This window comes from Strix uralensis, chromosome 3 (genome assembly GCF_047716275.1).
Source record: "Strix uralensis isolate ZFMK-TIS-50842 chromosome 3, bStrUra1, whole genome shotgun sequence".
In the NCBI taxonomy this organism is placed as follows: domain Eukaryota; kingdom Metazoa; phylum Chordata; class Aves; order Strigiformes; family Strigidae; genus Strix; species Strix uralensis.
The window spans coordinates 100,160,168-100,184,098 of record NC_133974.1 but is presented as its reverse complement, the minus strand read 5'-3'; the positions used below and the strand labels follow the sequence as shown (position 1 = coordinate 100,184,098).

The 23,931-nt window shown below is 38.3% G+C and overlaps 1 protein-coding gene across 3 annotated transcripts in view; it reads right to left on the bottom strand.

The window, feature by feature from the left end:
- The window catches only part of THADA (THADA armadillo repeat containing), a 167,905-nt gene that overhangs the window by 4,964 nt on the left and 139,010 nt on the right, over window positions 1–23,931 (bottom strand). The window lies entirely within an intron of this gene.

Below are 23,931 nucleotides of genomic sequence, written 5' to 3'. Positions count from 1 at the left end.
ACATAACACGGCAATTTTGTAGGGAATCCTTGTGTTGCAGCAAAGGAAACGGTTAAGATTTTGTTCAGGGTTTTTTCAGAGAAGAGAAAAAAATTACAAGAAAAACATATAAAGGAAGTCTAACACACAGGAAAAACATGAAGACCCTGAACACAGTACTGACCCAAGAGATGCTGACAACCCTTCTGTGAACTGCAGACACCATTTAACTGATCAACCAAACTCATGCATCAGTTCTGATGTTGAGACCAGAGAAAAACAAAGCAACGTCGCTTTGATAATGCTGAAACTTAGACTTCAAACATCTGGGTAAAAGCCTGCCTACTTTGTGCTAGAGAAGCTAGCATAGCAGCCTCCTGGTATTTAAGGTGTTGACACAGATTCAAAACCAGATCCAACTCTGGCAGAAGAAGAATTTTCGCTTCCACCTGCCCGTCCCGTCCCTCTACTGCAGAGCATCAGGAATGGCTCCATGGTTCCTGAATCGCTTTCTCAGCTGACATTACTTACAGAGCGCACTGACATTAACTGCCTTCGATACCAGTTCACACAAATTTCATGCTAGAATAGTTCAAGATCAGATCTGGGGACTACCATTGCCACAAGGACAACAAAGAGATGGAGCAAGTATCCAAAAAAGGTGTATTAACTCCCTGGAGTTGTGCTGAAGTAATACAGATTGGAGTGCTGAAGTAATACAGATAAGTAACAGCAAGCAACGTTACATACGTACCCATGATTTAACAGGTTAAAAACACTTTCAGAGGGGAAAATGTTCAATTACTTTTAGAGCCATGGGCCATCAAAGCAACAGCAATGGATGCTGTAAGCATGTGCAGAATCTTTTAAGATACCCAGAAAAGGTGTGTATCTTCTATAAATAAATGTATGTGTCTTCACTGACGTATTAACTGTTTACAAGAACTGCTCCTCACATCATCATTTGCCTGCAAAACAGGGCTGATTTTCAAGAAGCCACATATTACACAAGATGCTGTGTTCATGACTCATGCTATGTCTTCAGAAAGTGGTCTGAGCAAGCTGGAAGTTTACAAGGGGCAAAAAGGGCAGGTGGCTTTCCTCTGCCTCCAGTCCCCTTGGGCCATGGGCTCCTGATGCTTACCTCCAGCCAGCTCAGGTACTCTGCTGATCTCCCAGTAAATTAACGCTCAGAATAGCAGAATATGAATTTGGCACGCAGCTCGGTGCATGGGTTCTTCTGCCCAGCTGGCAAGCTGAGCTGGTTACCCTGTAGTCAGAATTGATACTGCTGGGAGTCAGGGAAGGGAAGATCACAGGGCAGCGGGCGCAAGGAAAGAGGCCCAAAGGAGAGCGAGACCTCCCTGGGGCTTCAGCAAGCTGTTAGCTCAGGTCAACTATAATCCAAAACTTCCCCATCAGAGTCATGTAAACAAAATACTAACAGAGATGATTCAAATGACTGAGTATTAATAGCCTTTCATAATGTAAGTAACTATTTAAAGTAACTGAATAAAAAAATTCAAATGACAGATTTCTAGAAGCTGCTCACAGCTGATTACTGCCACAGGAACTAAACCAGCACAAATCAAACCTGAAGACGTAGCTATTACCAAACACTGAAAATACAGTAGTGCTCCTGCCACAACAGTTCTACAGACTATCAAAACTGTGTTAAAATTACCATTTTTTAAAATTATGAAACACATTTATGTTCCAACATGCAAAAACATCACATGAGCAAGATAAGCATCTTCCTAAATAAGCAACTACAGGGGATGAAATACAAAAAATTCTCCATGCCTTAAACAAGTAGTTACAAGCAGAATTAATACTACTCCTTGAAATGAAAAACAAAAGATAAGAATCAGGTACTACATGCTTTTTTCATTTTGAGGAATTGAATTTTCATAAAGGGAAAGGAGTTAAGTACTGCAGTGTTTTAGTCTTTGTGAATCCACCCACATAAAAATTAGACCTCCCACATACACATTCATATACTCCAAAAGCTTTGATCATGCCAGATGTAAATATTTCTTCTAGTAGCCTATTACATGTCCTCCAACTATACAATTGTTCTCTGTTAAAGCCTCGGTGATATTACAGGGAACTGAAAGGATGTATTAAGAGCATATACAGAGATTTTAAGGATAACCATGGTAAAATATAGGCAAAATAGAAAAGCAGAACATACTCCTTGCCTAACAAAGTATTTTGTAATTGGTTTTATACTGAAATTTCTTAACTAAAGTCAATTTTAGATGGAGGAGTAATGTAATTTTTGTATATGTACACTATGTTCAGAACAAACATAAAGAGAAGTAAAACTGCAAGGAAGCTTAGTGTAACAGTCCCAAGAGAAAGCCTCACAAAGAACAGTGTACCAACAGCAAGGATATTTTCAAGGAAAACATACAGGCTAAGTTCTCCAACTGAAATTTCAGAAAGTATTTTAGGTAGACCAGGTATACTCTAAATTGGTAAAATATGTTTTACTTTCTTACACAAAGTGCTGCCTACCTAGGTATGAACATGACTACATCACTATCAATACAGTACCTCGTAACACCCTGGTAAAATAAGGTAGTATTCTTGCTTCAGAGGCAAGTATGGACATTTAAATCAACAAAGCTCACTGAATGATGGCTTGACAAAACTGGAGATTTATCTCAGGTTTTCTGATACATCACCTTAACAAGATCATGTTACCATCCAAATGATGTCAAATCCAGCATCACAGTCACTAATACCTGCAATATTAGATTTGGAAATGGAAAATTTCACCTACTGAATCACTAACAACTTCTTGTTGCATTGAAGGTTTTCTTCTTTTTGGTGTTAAGTCTGCCCCTATTCTTGACATATCAAATAAAAGATAACTGAGGCATTGTTGCAGATATTATTTTTTACTTAAAATTACTTTAAAATTACTTAAAATACCATGTTTATGTATGTATGCACAGGCTTCACAACACTTAAAAAGCCTTCAAATTTAAAAAAGAAAAAAAATCCCACTGGCCCAACCCAAGAGTGACATAAACTGGTACATAAAGTGAGGTTAGAAACTGAATTTCTTATGTTGAAATAACCTGCTTAGATGTTCCACTTTAAGCTAGACAGGAATTGTGCAACTCTGCAGCAAGGCAACACACAGGTGTCTTGCCACCAGAAAAAACAACAGGACAGAAGAAAAGCAGTAGCAGTAGATAGAAAGTAAAGGGGTGTTCATACCCACTCAGTCTCCACAAATAATGTTGCAGTTCTATCATCCTTCGGGGCACTAAGATTAAAGGAGGACAACTGAGAAGTAAAACAAAAAAAAGAAAATGCAGAAATGGTAACTGTTGCATCTGGATAGTTGGCAGATGGCTCTTGAAAGGGTGCTTGTTCATAGTACTGTGTCAATTTAAGTTACCAACATCAAACTTTCCACTTTTAAAAATGACCATTTATGTAAAATCTAATATATAAGCAGATTCCTTTTTATAGTGTTTCATAAAATCAAAGGCGATTAGATCATTTCTATCCTCTCAAGAAATATCATTCCCTCGATGACGTACAGCTACTTCATCTGTTTTCCATTTCCCTGCCTGAGTCTGTTTCATAGCCGTGCTTTTTCAGGATGACTTTAAAAAGAGGCCCTTCCTGACATCATGCAACACGATGTCAAAGCACAACACTATTACAAACCAAACTAATCAAAACTAATTTCTTAATAGTTGCAGTCTCTGAGTAGAGTGGCAGTGATGCTGCTCTCAGCTTTAACTTTGATTATAAACAGATCTGAGTTAATAACATGTCCAATTATGACGGAAACTTACAGCTCAGGACTGAGCAGAAAATTAAGAGTTCCTTCTTGAACAAAAAAGCACATACATACTCATCATCTTTTCAAGCCCTTTTTTGGAATGTGAATAGAATGATATTTTTCAACTCAGTAACTGTTTTATTTTCCCTTTTAAAATATATATATATGCATAGAAAAGCTTTTTTCCCATACAAGCCATGCCGCCTGTACATGAAGGGTTTTATTACAAAACAACCACAGCTCACAGATCTGTCAGAGGAAATGAGTGTTCAGACTTTACCACTTGTATTACTGCTTTTGCAGAACCTCCTCCCCAAAGCCATGTTCTAATTTAAATGGCATAAACCCAATACCCCCTGCATAAACCCACAGAGCTCATGCTTTTCCTTTTGAAAAGGTAAAAAATATTATTCAGCTAATTGTTTAAAACACTGCCAATGAGAATGTATGTTTTTTAACTCATATTACGTATTTATTGGAAAAATGAAGATAAATACAGTTTCAAAATTAGTATCACTAGAACTAAATATATGTCTGAAGATTTGTTACTGGCATGTTCCAACTAAGGAACTTTTTGCTTAGCACTGATGAAGATTACCAAATGTGAATGAGGTGTATGTTACAGCTCTGCTGTAGGAACACAGGAGATGAATGTATCTCTGTATCATAGCTGGAATTTTAGAATAATAGCTGAAGAATGGTCATGAAAGTTTGTTATTTAAGGGATAAAGAAATAAGGAGAGGGTGGATAATCAATATAGAAGGCTGTACACAAAATTATTCTCCCCACAATACTTGAAAACCAATATAATTTGGGCAGAACAGTCAAATATGTAAAAGCTGTTTTTAAAGCAGTAATAGAAAGGCAGGCGTTTCTTCATTTCTATGGAGTCATAGCCATGACCATCACAGCTTGCATAAGGAGCCTATCACGATCTGTAAGCTGCCATCCTGTTTGCTCATTTGCAAATAAAACACTGATAAGAAAAAAACATTTAACAGATTATTCACATGAACACTCCATTTAACATTTACCACTTTCAGACTCCAGCGCTGAGCACATACGATTATTTTTCATGTATTCTTTCTTAATTTTCAAGCGTATAACAACTCATAACCTTGACATAACGGTACCACTGTGTAATTAATAGAGCTAAATGAAGCACTGCCAGTAAATAATCAGTAGACAGTCTTTGATGGATGAGCTGATTCTAATTCAGTCCATTCACTTTCAACTTTAATTAGTGGCATTGTATTCTACAAAGCAAGTGGTTCCTTCATCCATGTGATGATCTAATGTTGTATAAGTGGTCTGAGAACAACTTGTAAGGTGTTGTAATAAATTTGGGAATACAAAGTCACAGTGATTACACATTCTTATATAATGTAATTCTTTAAAAAGAAATAACTAATATAAATTTAGTTCCACTGCAAAAGCCACTGATTTTTAACAAGTACCATACACACCAACAAATCTTGCTAAGACAATTATGAGTTTCAGTGCAGTAGTTCTCTCTCCTTTTTCTATAATTAAACCAACTGATCTGAATTATTAAGTGTATGTTGGTGGAATTTTTTGCAAGACACAAATACAGGCATAAAAATGCTATGTATTTCTACATGAGTACTGATGCAGCACTATACTTAATTTTTTTGGTACTGTAACCCTTGGTCTAGATGCATGCTTGTGGCAGCTGATGACAACTACTAAGCAAACTTTTCACTTTTGAATTACTGGAATTTACAGTAATTTTAGATTATTGGAAAATTTTCTAATAAACATATACAAATTTGAACTACTCAAGGCCACTTAGGTTACAATATGCTTTGTGATCTTGTTCTATACTTTCTCCTGAACATGAATTTACTTTGGTATGTCTCATCCTTCTTCCAGCAGTTCTGCTCTAAAGAGCGGGACAATGCAGAGTTGCAGATTCCTGCAAGCTGTAGCTATTGAGCACATCTGAGTAGAGAAGATACTTGTTAACTTACTACAAAACATCTGATTCAGGTGTATGTGCAACTTACTGAATGCGGGTATTTTGAGAATAGCAGAAAGCAACTCGGGAACCTCAGCAACTCAGTCTTCACAACTGTTCTGATACCTTATCATGAAATAGTATGGGGGGAGACTGTTTTTAAGATTACATTTAATTTTTATCTGTTTCATATTACTTATTAAAAAGGGTGACATTTAAAATGAAGTGACTATAAAATTGTTCTTATGGAAAGTGCCATAAATCTTTTTTATGATAATTTATGTCAAAAAGGGCCATGATATGTTCTCAGCTTTACTGGTCAATTTTCTAAACCCACTTCCTCAGCATGTAAGAGCATATACTTGAAGAGCAAAATCCCACAGAAACTGTTCACTATATGAACACCTGATGAAAAAAACCCCACCCTTACATCAAAAGCTCCCAGTATAGTCCAGATGGTCTGTCTTATTCAGATGTCTTATTCAGACATGAAACGTGTAAAGAACAGCTCACATTATTTTTATCTTTTTGCTGACATGTATGTACACAGATACACAATGCCATAAAAATATCATTGTTTGAAAACACACTGTAATGTTAGAAACTACCAGGACCACAAAACATTCACACTGCAAGTGCATTACTAACAAATGACCAAGAGGATGTTCTTCCTTTTTTTCTTCCCCTGTCAAGATTCAAATGCCTTCCAATGCCTGTTGCAAATTGCTTTTGATGCAGTGTAGTACGATCTGTTGTTACACAGTTTTCTGACATTCCAATGAAAAACGTCAGCCTGATTCTCAAGATGTGGTCTACGTACAGGCAGGTGCTGCCAGGGACCTCCTATTCAACAATTCAGTGATTGCAGATCACTTAGGGGCAGTTCTCCTGCAGGTGTCTAACAGCTGAATGAAGAGCAACCCCAAGTCTCAATCCTGAATGGAAAATACCTATCTCAGAAAAATTTTTCAAGAGCGTTTTCGGTCCATGAGAGAACCATTTGCTCTTCACAGTGGGAAGATGATGCAACAATGATTTCACTTGAGAGAAAGTTGGTTTCTGGACTTTCTTTCAGAAATACTCTGAAATGAGATGAAGCAAACATATTCCTCACTGTACTACCAAACGTTGTGGTCACCGTAAAGGCTTGCTGATCCTAATCACCCTAGTGTGGCTGAGGCATTTCTAGTTATCAGGACTCAACATTTCTTCCCAAGATGATGTTCACATTTCACATTAAAGCAAGAAACTCACCTCCTTTTTTTTTTTTTTTTCCCCACACAGCTCTTGCCTCCTAGGTTATTTATGGATTTTGCACCGTTAGTGACCCAGGGCATTCCCCTGTACAGGCGCAGGTCCACACATCCTTGGAAATCCTCTGGCTTATTTATCTCTCTTACTGAAATACCCGAGGCTCTGGCATTTCCATACAACTGTCATCTAAATGAGTAACGGCTGGGTCAAGACTTGCCAGGAAACTCCTAGTTGTCATCAGGACATCCTCTAGCAGGGTCCAAGTGACTTGGATGGTATGTCTCCAACACAGACATCTGTGGGGTGGCTACCTGCAACTTCATCTGCTTCTTCATCAGACACAACATCATTTTGGAGGCCTTGGCATGCTCAGGTGGATCAGTAAATCATAACATGGTTTGTATGAATTACTTTGAGGCCTTCTTCCAAGTAAAGTTACAGGAGGAAGTAAAAGCTGCTTATCTTGCATATAATGTGAATATATACAGACTCTTTGATTGATAAATATTATTCAATCAGTAATCAGAGTTCTTCAATAGAAAGTCTAACATAGTTACTAATATACTTGACTAATACAGATTTTACATTTGTCTCTTCCCTTTCCTTCAAAGTCCTTTGAGGAATAGAGAGAAGGAACTAAGATAGTGCTGTGAGTGCTCTCCCCAAGATACTGATGTGCTGAATATAAGTGTTCCTTGCACAAGATACCACAAAAATGAAAATATTTGGGTCTCACATCTTAATGCAGACATAGACTACGCAACACCAGGGACTTCCTAGTCACTGGGAAGAAACTTCTCTATTCTCTCCATATTTAATACATGCCTTTGAACATTTCATATTCCAAATATTCCAAAGTATTCTAAATAGGCAAGGAAGACATAATGGCTAAGTAACCTGTGACTCTCAGTCATTCATGATTATATGGAGTGCTTCACAAATCACTTGTATTTATAATGATGTCCACAGAAAGAAGAAATGGCACCATCTATTCTGCAAGCAGAGTAGATAGCCATGAAGATTAAAAAATCTTCACTGATTTTAGATGTCTGACCTGAGACATTATGACCTGTTTCACTGAGGAGTCAGCACTCTGTAATGCTTTAATATTCAAAATGCATTTCCCTCTGGCTTCAGCTGTATGTGCTCTGAACTCCTGCAAATTGTGCCTCCAAGGTACCTAGCTAAGCACTCAGCAAACTAGTGACCTCCTTTCCAAACTCTGGTTGGAGTGACTGACTTGCTTACCTGCACAAAACAGCTCTCTGGGAGAGGCAGGGATAGAATGCAAACCACAACAGCAACACTGAATGGCTTTGGCATGTCCCTTCTTCTGATCCTGGTCTTACTCTATCACTTTCAATTTTACAACTGAGGTAGTAGTAAGTTTCCTATACTGTATGCTCCTGATTCATCATCCTGATTCAGTATGCCCTGTCTACTGAACTATAAAAGAACTTCTATAAAAAAATCCAAACCATAATAGTGTAGCTTATCCTTCCTTCTTAATACGTGCAGCACAACAAGGTGGGATTAAAGTTGCATCTTCTAACTTTTGAATACTTTGGATACTCTTAGTGTGAGGAAGAGATGGAGGGGGAAGATGACAATGCACATGTGTAATTTTCCAAGTTCCAAAAAAGAAGAAGAAATCTATACCTTACCCAAATAATGTGATATTATATTGAAGCTCATGAGTCAGAGAAACAGCGGAGCCACAAGGTTGACCACTCAGGCATCTGCCGCTTGAAACTAATGGAATAACAGGAAACAGTAACATCACTGGAGATGGGAGCCCATAGCACTGCTCCAGTGCCTTCTACCTAGCCCCAGTCACCAGACTCCACAGTATCGCAACAATTACCTTGACAAGTTGAACCCTGGGTTTGTGTGGTGGTTTGACCTTGGCTAAATGCCAGGTACCCACCAAGTCGCTCTATCACTTCCCCCCCCTTTCCCCTTTTTTCTCAATAGGGCAAAGAAGGGAAAGAAAATAAGATAGGAAAACAAAACAACCCTTGTGGGTAAAACAACAGCAGTTTTAATATAAGCAAAGCGAAGCAAAGGTCCGCGCGCGGAAGCAAAAAAAAGAAAACAGATTTATTCTCTACTTCCCATTAACAGGCGATGTCGGGCCTTCTCAGGAAGCAGGGCTCCAATACGCGTAGTGGTTGCCTCGGAGGGCCAAGGGTGACCCCACCCCCTTCCTCCTTTCTCCCAGCTTTATACTGAGCAGACGTCATATGGTATGGAATATCCCTTTGGTCAGTTCGGGTCAGCTGTCCTGGTTCTGTCCCCTCCCAAGATCTTGCCCACCCCGTCCCACTGTGGGGGGGGAAATGTCAGAAAGAGCCTTGGTGCTGTGTAAGCACTACTCAGCAGTAGCCACAACACCAGTGTGCTATCAACACCCTGCCAGCTCCCAGCATAAAACACAGCACCATGAGGGCTGCTACAGGGGAAAACCAATTCTGGCTCAGCCAGACCCGATACAGTTTGACACTCAGCCTCACAACTGAGGTACCTCCAGTCACACTGAGTCCCAAAATGCAGGAAAGCGTTCCCCTTTTATCTTCTTTGTCCATTCTGCTTCTTCCCTACATTCTTCCTCTTTTGGACCCACTTCAGTCTCCCTCTTTGCACAACTTTCACCAAAGATCTTTCTCCTCCTTTATGCCCTCCTCTCACATTGGCAAGAGTGAGTCTCCTCCCCTAACCAGACTGAACATCAATCATCACCTGTTCCCTTATCCTCATTGGTTCAGCTTGACTCTTTCAGCAGTCAACTGCGTTTTCTGATTTACCTTTTTCCCCTTCTCTAACCATAAGTGATGGCTCATTTCTCCCCATTTTGCCGATCACCTGTAGGTATTACTGAAAGCACAAGAGTTGTCATTTCAAGTGCCTAAGCGCAGCCTGGCCCCCAGCTACCCACAGCCACAGCATCCTTCCGAGGCACAGCATTCCCGACAGAGCATCCACAGTAGCCCTGCTGGGAACACAGGTAAGCATTTCAGAAAAATTTAAGCTGCTTAGTGAACACAAAAATCTTCAGAGGTTTTAGCTTTTAAGCTCCCCTTCCAGCCTCTACAGAATATATATAAAGTATAGACTATAAAATGCTATATGTCTTTCCCCGTTAAGGGGGAATGCTATGTTTCTCAGCCAAATTTGTACATATTTTACCAAAAATGTCTTCCTCCAAAGCATACATGTATAACAGCATTCAAAGAAAAGGCCTTCAATTTTTTTCATAGCCTGTGTAAAGATAGCATTTTCCCCTAATTTCCTATGTAGAATGATGTCTGCTGTAATAAAAACAAATAATAAAAGTAAAAAAATAACACTATTTACAGTATGGAAAAATCTTAGTACCAACTAGTAAGGATTAACACAAGTAGCTGAAACCCAGGATTTTATAATGAGAAGTGTTAGGCAACCCTAAAAACAGACCATCAACCCTCCTTATAAAAATACGCAGTTCATACAATTAATTTAATTTACAAAACAAATTATAAGGAGAAGATGGAGACAGAAAAGCAAAAGGCAGTAAGTTTACAGATGTCAATTCAAGGTCTGCTGAAAAGCTGCAAGAAACAGCAAGGATGAAGTGGGAGGGCAGGTAGAGATGATGGGAGCACTCAAGTGCACTGAAAAGAGCAGCAGCTCTGGTATATTTTATTCGATCAGACTGGCAATCTACACGAATAAACAACATCAAAGGGATTTTTGTCCAATTTTTTAACAAAATAAGGAAATCAGCAGGCATGCCTCTGTGTACGTGTTTCCCACCACAGCTTCTGAAACAGCTGTACAATTTCAATCCAGTCTGACAAAAAGGATAAGGGAATCCAAAACATTAAGTCTTCTTTCTGTGAAGCTAGCCAGCTGGGTAAAGAAGAGAGACCCTATTGCTGTCCTGCCTAGTGAAGGGCTGAAAATTCAGTTATCAGACATGAGAAAATCCACTTATATGCAAAACAAATTAATGAAAAAAAAACCCAAAACAACACCAAGCTCCCTTTATTTCACTGTTCAAGGAACTCTTTTTCCTTTTTCTTTTCTTTTAAATAAATAATGCCATTTACAGTTACACTCCATACTGGCATATGTCTTTAATGTAGACATATATGTCGTTTAACATAAAGACTCTTTCTGTCTTTAACATCTTATTTTTTCATTTTTCCATGTGCGTGTTTCAAATGAGTTTGCTTCAGAAAGGGCCATATTCTACTTCACCTCGCCGTGGACAGCACTAGTTGAGCTTCATCACTAACAGTGAGATTCAGGTAAAATCCTGTAATTTGGAGAATTAACCTTTACTCTGTGACAGCCTTTCACAGTGTCACACAGATGATCACACCAAAAATTAAAACATATTGCAAAAGAAGGCAGCTAACAAGCAAGGGCTGACTGTATTGCCTCTACTACTTCTATGAATTTGAAATGAAACCACTGATGTGTTCTACAGACCAGCATACAAAATAATTCAGTTTGTATATAGAAGTACTATTTCACCCTGAAATCCCTTTATCCCTAGGCTCTCCATACACCCCACTGTATTTTGCACATCAAGGTCTATGCTGACCTTGCATTAGAAGAACGTGAAGTCATTGGCTCCAAAGAATCAAGCCCTCTGTACTTTGGTATATAACCTGAGAGACTATTTCCCATCTCAGTATGATCTTGCCTAATTAAACTAATCTATGCAACACACATTGCTTTAGAAGAAGGAAATCAATACTGGGAACATCTTTTCTGAAACACCTCTGACTTGTCCATGAACACAGTTTATTTGATTCTAATGCTACTAGGCTTCAGAGAACATGGCTCTGTTTTCCTGACATTTCTGAGAGGCAGCAGTGATGGAATATGGGATGCTAGTATACTATATTGCAATATGGTGATTTACTTGAATAACTTACATTTGGTGAATTTGAATTAAAGAAGAAAGATATTGTGGAAATTTAATTCTTAGTTGTGCTTCTTAATGCCTGTACATTAGACAGGGAGCTTTCAGTAAGTATGAGGAAATTAAAAAAAACCCCCAAACCGTCTTCTGCTGTTTATAGAAAAGTAGGTGAAGTTGAGCACCTAAGTGTAAGGGAAGTTCTAGTATTACAATATACAATATACAGATTGTGGAATTAGGGAAGGTTGGTTTTGTTTGGGTATGAACTTCTAAGTACAGCAAGGAGAAGTCTACAAAATCTAACTGTGGTCTTCAACACAAACGTGAAATCAGCTTGTGTGTCCCTGCACATGAGGGAAGGTAAAAGGGTAATTAACATAGTACGTGAAAAAATGAATGGGTTTTATTAGTCCTGGTAACAAGATATTGTAAGTCTAACCTACACTGTGATCAAGCCAAGTGTGTAAGTTAATCAAGACCTTCACTAAAGTATTTCTGTTAACACTTTCATCTTACCAGTGGGAATTATTTATAAAACTGTTTTCCACTGCTAGCATGACAAGGTGATCATTAACACAGCACAGACCATGCGAAGGAACAAAATTAAAAAAGCATGCAAAAGTGGCATTACACTGGTACTGTAAGCAAATGCCATAAATAATTCTGCTCCTCAAGGTGATTTCAACAGTCTTGCTCTAAATCTAACAAATCAAAAGCCCTTTATAAAAAGTCTAATTCTCAAAATTTAAATTTCTAGGCTTGTTTAACTTGACTTTCTCGTGCATAAGAAATCAATTTGTTCAACCAAGCCAGTTTTGAGTTCCTCTCGTAAGAGCTCATTTGGAACTGATTATAGGTAAAAAAAAGACGTTTGAGTTTTACACATCTTAGGTTTTGAAGTAAGAGCCCATTGTGTCCCACAACTGCTTCCCACCTCCCCACCAAAACACCAGGAATTAAAGCAACTAAATCAGTGGGAAGGCTATGGCTCAGGGAATTGGTGATACAATAAAAACACCTTTCATTCTAGGGTGCTGTTTTGACTCTTGGCACATGTAGGTACTATCTCGGTCATTAAAAATGCCGAGTGCTGACTTAAGTGAAAACAAGCTGGTGGTTTAGGTTAGTTTGCAAAGGTATTTGTATTCCCTAACTCACTCCCACCCACACATACACAAATGAAATTCTGTGTGCAAAAACCTGCCTGCAGAGATGTATCATATCTCCCCATTGTTGGTGAAATACCTCTCAGTGCAAAATGACACTACAAACAAATACCAATATCCTACATGCATGTCTTTCACAGGACAAATATTTTGCACAGGGCTCTGCACAGGTTTTCAGTATTGTTCTTTCAGAGGTGGTATCTTATGATGCAAAGGGCAGAACAAGAGGAAATTTGCACTGTTGATATCTGTTCAATCTCCGCTGCTGAAAGACTGAGACCTTCATTCTCCACAGCTGTTGATTAGCATTTTCCATAAGCAAAACACGAAAAATAAATTTATTATTTCCCATAGCATTATACATGCACTTCTTAGCATACATTTTTGTATTCTTTCTATATATAATACAGGTATTTAAATTAACATTTCATATATTTAGCTTAAATATGAACAGTTTGCAAACTAGATGTCTACAGTACTGAGACAGACTTCTAAAGTTTTGCGCATTTAGGGCTGTGAGGTAACAAGGGTATGGAAATCATGAATTGAAAACCTGTAAAATCTAGCAAGCTCTCCAGCCCATCACGTGATTTCAGCAGGTATCTTAGCCTTTATAAAGAACACCATGTGTGTATGGGTGTGCCTACCCAGGGCTCTCCCAAATCGTTCATATCAGAACTTCTAGAATACGGTTCTCAGCTGCACTGTACGTGAAGTTGATATTCAGGATACCAAAAACATCAGAGATGTTGGGCCACATTAATTTGGACTTCTGCATCTGAAGCAATCTGAGAAGGAGGGAGGCAGTTGCAGGTCATGGGTAACTAAAGCCTTTTTGTGCACAGTCCCAGTTAGAACAGCACCTGTTTTGTTCCAGCTCTCACCTGTGCTGGGTAATGAATGATCGAAAAGTTACCACCAACGTCCATATCCTGATTTTCAACTGTGTCTAACCCCTGGTTGGATGCTCTGAGAAAGTGAGCTCCCTATAAAAGGAAATTTTCTTTTAAATTGTATGCAACTCCCTTTCATCCCTCCAGTGTTGTTCTTTTCCCTATTCTCTTTTCCCAATTCCTAATCATTAAACAATTCTTGAAGTAACAGGATTTCTATTGTTGTTCGGCTGACTGTTTTGCAACACAATGTGGCTTAATTTTTTTTTTTTTTAAATAACTGTCCCCTATATCAAATCACTCAGATCTGTAGCCATTGGTCTTTCAAAAAGAAATCTCTTGGGACAGCTTTACCCTTTCATAGCAGCAGTGAAACAGGAGCAGTATTAATAAAATTAGAGAACTGCAGCAACTGGTCAGAATGCAATTTGTGCCCTGACTTTATTTTTACAGATGAAGGGACCGCTACAACATTATTATTGCAAGTTTCATTTCATTTCTTTGAAACAATAAAATTGGAGTCCATTTATTCAAATAATATATATAATTCAAATAATACAAATAATTGGTATAACAAGAGCTGAATATAGTAGCAAAATGTCATACAGATTGTAGGCCATGTCCTGCAATCTTCATATATCATGGAACCTCTATTATCTCTCTAAATAAATCTCTTAAAATAATATTTCAGAACTCTAGATATGATTAAAAAGCTGAACATTTTTGTTGATTCTTAGCATACCCACAATTAGCAACATAGAATGCCAGCTACAAAAAGCAAGCAAGAAACCACAACAAAAATCCACAACTACTCTTCAAGACCTAGCTATAAAAACTAGTCAAGGTAGGGTGGACAATACAATTTATTTTCACCTGGTGTTCCTTGACATTCTTTCACACCCTTGTGAACAGAGTACTTTTGTTCCAAAGCCCTACCTCTTCTGCACTTCCAGCTCGTTCACAGAAAGCACAAAATAGCTCTGTTCAGAAGATTGTGATCAGTCCCTTCAGTTTTTGTTTACTCCTGGTGAGGCTGATTTTGCACAGTTTACTGGCCTGGCTTGCAAAACTATTTTTTCAGAGAAGATAATTAACACTGCTACTTACTTTTTCTATAATTAATCCAGGAGTAAAAAGCAAACCAATAAAAGAAACACACACACTTTTTTTTTTTTTAACCACTAAAATACCATAGATATCTCTCAGAAAAAAAGTGCAACGTTTTAAAAGCAGAGGGTGATCAACAGTGGTGCTATTTTGCTTTGTTTCAAAAGGGCGCACACTTGTTAAGCTATCAGGGACAACACTTTTACAGTATGTATCAGAAAACCCGGTTTCATAAGCCCAGGAAGTTTCATAAAAAACTGCAGGAGGGCGTGAACTCACTTTGGCTTCAACTAAATGGTTCTTCATTAATATTATACTCAGACACAAAGACTCCAAGTTTAGTAGGTAGGCTGTGGATAGCAAACAGCTTCCTCTGTGCTGGCTTTGTGACTAAAGAGGAAAGAACTGGCACCAGAAAGAAAAAAAAAAGGCAGTCAATATATCCAGTGATGGGTCCCTGAGCCCAAAGGTCATTACCAAAGAGCTATCTGAACAAAAATATTTGAGCCTATTTTCTATCTTTTTCAGCCAACTTTTCTCTGTATCTAAGGGCAACAGCTAAACATTATTCAAGAGTCACAATTAAACCAGGAAACAATCATATTACAAATGCAATCTAAAAGACTTCCCAATTGGATCTTCCAAAAGTTTTCATAACAGGAGATTTTTTTAGGGTATAAAACTAGAATGTCAGACATAAAAGAAATATTATTATAAAGACCCAAAATATACCTATTAGCACAAAAATATGATACAACTAGGCTACAGGTCAAATCTGCTCCTGAAACAGCCCTAAATGTATTCTAGCAGAGACACCAGATGAATTCGTTTACACTCCTAGACCTCAATTCTTTCATCCTTGTATTTGACCTGTAATTGTTACCTTCTTGGAACTATTACAACAGATGTAAAAAAACCCCAAATTACAGCTTCTAGCCACAGCAAGTATTTCATAATCTCTACCACGTGTCAATTTGCTTTCTGGAATAAACTTCTTAATGTAAGGTCACCATAGTCATCAGGTAGTCACCAACTAGCACAGGTATTTACCATCTGTTTAGTTTGCCAGGATTTAAATGGTCATCGTTATACATTTGTCTCCCTGCACAAATCCTACTCTGTGCATGTGTGTAAGGAAGTATTCACCATTAAAAGTATGGAAGGGAAAAAAAGATGGAGCCAGAGGTATGGTCCCTTAAGCAGAAGGCTGAACAGTCAACGTTTCAAGGAGAAACTTGTCCTGTTTCTCTGTGAACCCTAGTCTACTTATGATCCTACAATTACAGATAGCATAAGTGCATTATCAGTGATGTTACCTTCCATGGTTTACAGTACTTTTCAGTAACATCTAGTGCACTTCACCGTGCAGAGTGTTCTAGTAATTCTCGGCAGCACACCCGCTGCCTCCCTCGCTAGGACCTGCTTCAGAGGATTCCCAGAATACACACGCAGCTGTTTGACCTTTCCTCCTGTCCTCAACATGCCTTATCTAATATAACCGAAGAGATGTCATCACCTTAAAGTGTCTCTGAATACAAAGTTCTACACCATATTTAAATATAATACCACAAACTGCTGCCACTACTTTATACCTCTCCACTGAGGCTGCAAGAAGTAATGCTTTTAACACAGGCTATTACACAGACTCCATGCACAATCTTTTGAAAATAAATTTCATTTGTAGAAAATCATCTCATTCTGCAACAGAAGCAGCTCTGCCTTGCTGTGATTTTTTTTTCTGCTTTTGATTGTATCACATCTTTATCATACTCTCTTCGCCTGGATGGGTCTTGTCTGTGTGCCTTTTCTGCTTTCCACTGCTTAAAGGCCATTTGGATAAATGCCACCTCCCATTTAAATCCTAATATTCAGCTCAAAAGACTCCTCTTTCATAGCAGGCTTAGAAATCTAGTTCTGTTTAGTGAGCTGCACATCTATCTTATCAGAATGCAGTTATCAAGAAGACTGTCAAAGCAGAAGAAATTCTGGAGCTGATCCCAGAAAAAAATTTCATTAACCTTCCTTCCACTTGTCCCCAATACAAGGAACATAAACATATTTTGGCTAACACGATTAGCAGTTTTCCATTAGTAACCCAGACGGTGCTGTGAGAACTTCTGGGCCATTCCCAAGCACCCGTGGCATATCACAAGATCTGACTGGGAGATTTTTCTGACCAACAGATTCCAAAATTATAAGAGACTCTCAAGATATCTTGAAAATCATGGACAGCAGTAAGTATTTTTTAAATGCTCTTTCCAATTTGCTGTTTTTTTTCCCCACCCAGTGCAGTAGGAATGACTGAAATTGATCCAGTTGTGGGAAGCTCTTAACTTTCTGCACCATAGCACCTGATGTCATGTACCTAAAATGAAGATGTCCAATCTTCTGTATGCAGCTGTAACCATCCACAGCACTACCAACCAACCTCCATTTTCAGACTGGCTAGTGGAAGAGCTCCAGACAGCACAGCTCTTTCTACAGACAAATTCTAACTTTGTGCTTTTTGCAACCCCTCCATCAAATCTCTAAATAGAGAAGAAATTAAAATCTCAGAATAGAGAAGAAAATGTACAAGTTTGACTTAAATCAAGAAAAGGAAATCACCTACAATCCTGCCACAGACTCGTTAATGCATCCTCAAACCAGTTTGCGTGCATGCAGTTCCTGAGTTTATGTTCAGGTAATTGCCACTTATTCCTCAAAGCTAGGCACCTGCCAGAACTGGTTTTAAGAGCCACAACTAAAGGAGTTGTCTGGGGCCTCAGGGGTCTATTAGCCTAACCTGGACATCAGGGCAAGTCATCTAGTGCATGAGAAAAGTTGAACCCTACACATAAATCTTTGTCCAGGATCAGAGCAACCTGACACTTGTTTTATTCACCACAGTCTTCATGGCTACGCCAGCGTGGAAGCAAATCAAAAAGTGGTGAACCTGTCCCCAAGTTTGGCAAGAGGATGAACACATTAGTCATATGAAAAGGGGAGTTCTTAACAGCTTGTTAGCATCTCTCCTTTATGTGCTTCATCAGGAGAAAGACACAGCAACTTAAAAGCTGCATATTGCACACAGCAATGGTGCACAGGTTGTAACCCACAGTTATTTTCCATCTCCAGTCCCACAGTATGAACTTAGCGCTTTGTAAGTAAACAGGTCTGGGGAGAGGAGGGTTAACTCAACATGCTGATGAACTAAAGCTTTAAGAAATCTATTTAACACATTTACCCAATAGTAAACATGCAGAAGAAAAGCTCCTTTTGCTATGGCCAAAGTTGCACGTACTTCAAGGAATAGTTTGAAAACAGTTTCAAATGCCAACAAGCAGTTTAGGTAACAAATAAAGTAAAATATGTTTCTTTACTGTTTTCCATGCAATATGTGGGATGCTCTTATCATGCAGCTGAACACTATCAATGACAATGGTATTTTTAGCATTTTAGGTTTGCCCAGCATTTACTCTTAGCTGTTTCACTAGCAACTGGAGCAGATTAAATCTGAGCCACTTGTCCTGAAATACTTCATGGATCAGTTGTAAAGGACATTTGGGGTACAAGTTTTGGGATCATGCCAGTCACCCATGATTTGCTGATATCACCTGTGGTGTTGATGATGAATGCCAGACCATTGTGCTGCATTAACATCACACAGACTGCATTATCTCTTATCTCTCACACAAGTGATTTAGTAGATCTTCGTAGGGCACATATGTATGAAAACTCTGCACAGCTTTAGGTTCACTGAGGAAGATTTTTGGAGAATAGGAACAAGAAACATAAATCTGAGTAGAATTTCTTCTTGTCTCTTTCAAATGTTAATATAGTTAGTCTGATGTTCTTTTAACTTCTTTCCTACCTCTGCTAAGGCTTATTTACAACATCACCCCCCCAAAAAAACCCATGCAGGTAAGCCTTCTTGCACACACCTTCACAATAGAGACACCTACTCTAGATTGATGAAGAAGTTTATTTTTAATTTACCTTCTATATTCATGATCTGTGAAAAAAACAGAGGCACAAGAAACAAGCAGTTTTGCTCTTCTTCATGCCAAGGAGACAGCATGTTTCACAAAGAGAAAGGTTCTACTCAGTCAAATGCTGAAGTCTAGAAAGGAATTCAAAGTCACCTTGAAAATGCTTTAGTTCTTTAATATAATTAAACGATATTTTTCTCCCCCCCCCCCTTTTAACTTCTGTCTTTACTCACATTTATAGTCTCTAGTCAATAAGCAAAATAAAAGTTGCTGGAAGGCTCCTACATGCATTTAGTCTGATACAGTAAGATAGGGCTGAGATATCATAGGCCACTATACACAGAGCAATACCCAACAATGAAGTCTTCCACAAGAATGTCAATCCAGTCTGCTTTGTAGAACAGTGCCACTCCCTTCCCAAGACCCCAAGAGGATGTCCTTCAGCAGGGGAAGTCAGCTTCTTTAAACAAGCCAGCTAATAATATTTTTTTTACTGGTGAATCAAAAAATAGGACATCTGTAATTTTCACTGATTTTTTTTTTTTTTTTTTTTCTGAAGATAAAAAGTAGAATCTTATCAGGAAGGAAACAACCATCAAGAGAAGAAAACAGAGCTTTGCATTGCCTTCTGTTCAGAAACTCCTGGCACCGATATCATCTATTGCTTATGTCTTGAGCATGTGAAATGGGAACAGAAGGAACAGGACTCATATACCTGAATTTTGGATTAGATCAGCAATGTGTTTAAAACTGACTATATCATTTATAGCCCCCATCCTATTCTCAGAATTACTTAAGAACTAAGAGAAATAACAACAACATTGGATTGATTTTCAACACTTACAACGTACCCAGTGACGGTGGTGCTCAGAGTGGCCATTTACCTAGGTTGTGCTGAACAATGCTCTGCTGCAGACACACAGCTCCAGTCCATGAGCTAACTTGCTCATCTCTACACAATCCTGCTATTTCACAGTAAACGTTGAAGTTTCCTGAATGCCTAGATTATATTCAAGAAGAATATTTAGGCTGCTATATCATTCAGGCACTTTCAAAAGTTCGTGAATCTAATCACTCAAGTTCATGAATCTAATTGCTCATCTAAGCTTGATTCAGCTCAATTTTAAAAATCAGCTAAATTGGTGCTAATGCTGACAACACTAAAAATGCACTTAAACCCATTTAAGGTTAATTTGGTAATTTACCAACATAAAGGTTCAGCTGACTAAAGGTATTTTTTCATATATAATTTTACAGAATTGCACTGGCTTAGCAATAACAGCAAAAAATAGTTTATTCAAACTTCTCTAATACTGACAAGCTCATAATTTTACTTAAGGTAATGTTTCTCTAAATAAAAAAAAGCCATAGAAGAAAATGACACCAGTGAATAAAATTTTTGTTCTAGCACTCAGTTACTTGAATTTTTCAGGATATTCAGAAAAGCGATCATCAGCAGAGAAAGAAAACTCCTATTTCCCTGATTTAAATGATCTTCCTTCTTGTAAGGAGTAACCCTCTTGGATAAGAAATGCTGCTGTGAATAGGTCTAGACTTTACACAGCCATGGGTCACTAATTCAATTAGATTTCAAAGCAGCTATTCTACATTTACACTGAATACAATACTTCCTGTACCCTCCCTCATACTAAAAGGAATAAAACAATCCCCCAGAAGTTTACACCTCAATGCATGAGGAAACAACAACAAAGTGTACATACAATACCTTGAGTTACAGATGGGGTTTATATTGTTCAAGTTATTAGGGAAACCTTAACTACCTGCTAAGTTAGTATTTTTAGCAAGAATAACAAAAGGTTTTCTCCTTTCTAGTGAGATAGGATTCTGTTTGACCTGCTCTGCTCAGACTGCTGTCAGCCAACCTCAGTAACTTCCCCTTGTGATTATGAGCTTTTACATGTCTTACAAAATTAAATCAAGCTTCTCTGTATGAATAAAAAAAAAATTAAATGAACTTTGCTGGTAACAGTGGAAGTCCTTGCCTTCTTTAAAAAAATAGTAGATTTTGTAGGGGTTTTCTTAGGGGGTGAAGGGTAGGGTAGAGCAAGGATAGGAGCCCTGCTGTGTATCAGTGTTTGTACTTCTGTGCTTTTCTCCTTTCAAACGAAAATGGGGGCAATTTTCATAGTGTTCTTGTATCACGTTTGTTACCCTGTATTTCAGACTCTGCAAGGTTACTGCTCTCATAATTTGAGTGATCCAAAGCTGCATGGATTAGTTACTTGAGGAAATTGAGGGGTTTGCCCTCACTAAAAGCCATGAGGGAATAACAAGAAACCAAGTTTGTATTCTCTTCCAGGAGCTCATATAACATTTCAAAGAATTACACAAGATAGGAGCTGTTACTGGAAGTGAAACCACACTAATAGACGTGATCATTTGCCTCCAGTTTCACCAGCTATAAATGACCTGAAAATACCTATTATTTGACACTGTCATACTGCTACACATTTGTAATGTTACTCAGCAACATATATGTAAAGGAAAAATGTCCTGTAACAACTATATGTACAACCTATGCAGATAACTTTGTTATTATTAACGGTCCAACCTTACGTATCTTACTCTGCTACAGCAGAATACAAATTCAGTCTCGCTCCAGCTGTTACACAAAAGTATACACCCTTTCATACTCTTTCACAGGAAAACCAGATGCCAGCTTGTATCATGCGTGAAGGGCAGGGGCAGTTGTCAGGCTATAATCAGGGATTCCTTTGGATCTCACATATAAAAGAAACACTTAAGGTGTTGATTCCCGAAACTGGCAATACAGTTCTTCTGTACTACCTTACATGCTGCGTACACAGCAAGAGAGAGAATTTTGTGAAGAGTGGTATAATGATGGCAATGACAAAATTTCTGGCAAGTCCAGTGCTTGGATTTTGTGGAAAGCATTCCCACACTCTGTACAGCGAATTAACAGCAGTAAAAGGTGAAACACACCATAATGTATTTCTACAACACAGTATTGCTGGAAATGTAATCGCTACTAGGACACAAAAATTTTTGATGCACAAATGAAGCTGAAATGGTAATAGTCTCTTTACTCTTTCATGTTAGCTAGTAGGAATGGCAATGAAATAAAATGGAAACAACTGCAGAATGTATGAGAATGGGTTTCTAAACATCCATTCCTCTTTCTGATCTCGAGTCATATTTCTTTCTGATCTCATGATAAAACTGCTGGGCCACTATACTTGTCATTGTATAATGGAAATGCAAAGTCAGTCAATATAAGATATCCAGCAATTTGTTATCAAATAAAAGGTTTAAAGAGAGCTGTTTTATGGCTTCTAATGAATTTCAGTGCATCAGCTTAGATATTTTAAAATCAGTGTTGTGATGAAAGAGCAGACTTTCATTATATGAAAACTGAGAAAAAATAAGTAGATATTTGAATGTAATTTAAAAATTGCCAGGACAGAGAGCACTGGTGATCCATAAAAACCTCAGACTCAAACATATTGCATACTCTCACATGCACACGAAAAGAAAGGGGGTAAATGGAAGTAACAAACAACATTCAGAGACAAGCTTATTTTAATCTGGTTGTAAACAAAAGCCACAGGGGCAAAACTCCTTGCCCTGCTCCCCCAAAAACTAGATAGCAAAGCAAAAAAAGCAAAAGGAGTTTCATGGGGGAAAAAAGAGATCACAGGAAGAAACAATAATTATGTAAAATGGAGGTGGAAAGAAATTGGATTCTATCTTTTCAAAAGCAGCATTCTTTGCTAGTCACAGATGAAAGACACTGTTTTCATTAAAAGCAGTTCAAGTGAAAGAACAGGAAGGCACAACTAAGTATAACTAAGGGGTTAACATAAGTTTGGGGAGGGTGTCCCTATCCCAATTAGGAACACAGCAAATAAAAAAATAATTATTTCCTTGATTATGGCGACTTCTGCTTTACAAAGTGATAAGCTGTAACAGCATGCACTGAAGTGACCTTTGTAATTAGTTAGTAGGACAGAGCCCTCATCCAGTTACAGGGCAATATCCCTTGGCACAGGGATACAACCAGAAAGAAGGAAGAAGATACAAGGAGCCAGAGAAAAAAATCCAGCATTGTATTGTGTACATACATTATTATACATTGTATAAAGTACCATCCTGAGACATTTGAGAATGCCCCCCCAAAGGCCAGCGTCGGGGACCTGAGGCACACACATGCAGAGCTTCTTGATACTAAAGAGAGCTGTAGCTGGGACTACATAAATTGCCAGAGCTGTGATGAGAGTGCTGGAATCAGAATTGCAGGATTTAACAGGAGATGAAAGCTGTCTGTATCCCTCCTTTTACCTTCTCCTACCCCATAGCAGTGTGCCTGAACAGTGCTAGCTCAAAACCACATCTGCCACATGAGCACATTCCTGGCTACTTCTATCTACAGTAGTGGCAAACACACATTTTAACTGACTTTCCTTATTTTTTTTTTTTTTAAACCACAGAGCTGCTTTATCTCCAGTCTAGCGGAAGTTCACATGGAGATGGCCGACTAATTTCAACTGACTGCAGACAAGTCTGTACAGGCGTTACTGAGTAGCACAGACCAGTAGGGACCACCAGTGAGAGATGAGCTTGGTAGCAAATTCCAATTTATTCACAACACATGGAAGAATGCATCAGCAAAGACTCTCAAAGTGAAGCACATTAATTAGTTAAGCCTACTCAAGTTTTGTGGCTATTTTAAAATTAATAGGGTTGAGTAAACTAGGGCATGCAGACAAAAAGGCCCACATCCTCAAAAGCACATTGTGGGTACAGAGAATTGTCTTTGTTGATCTGGATATAAATGGATTTCCAGGTCTAATAATGAATCAATGAGTTGCACACTGTTTCCC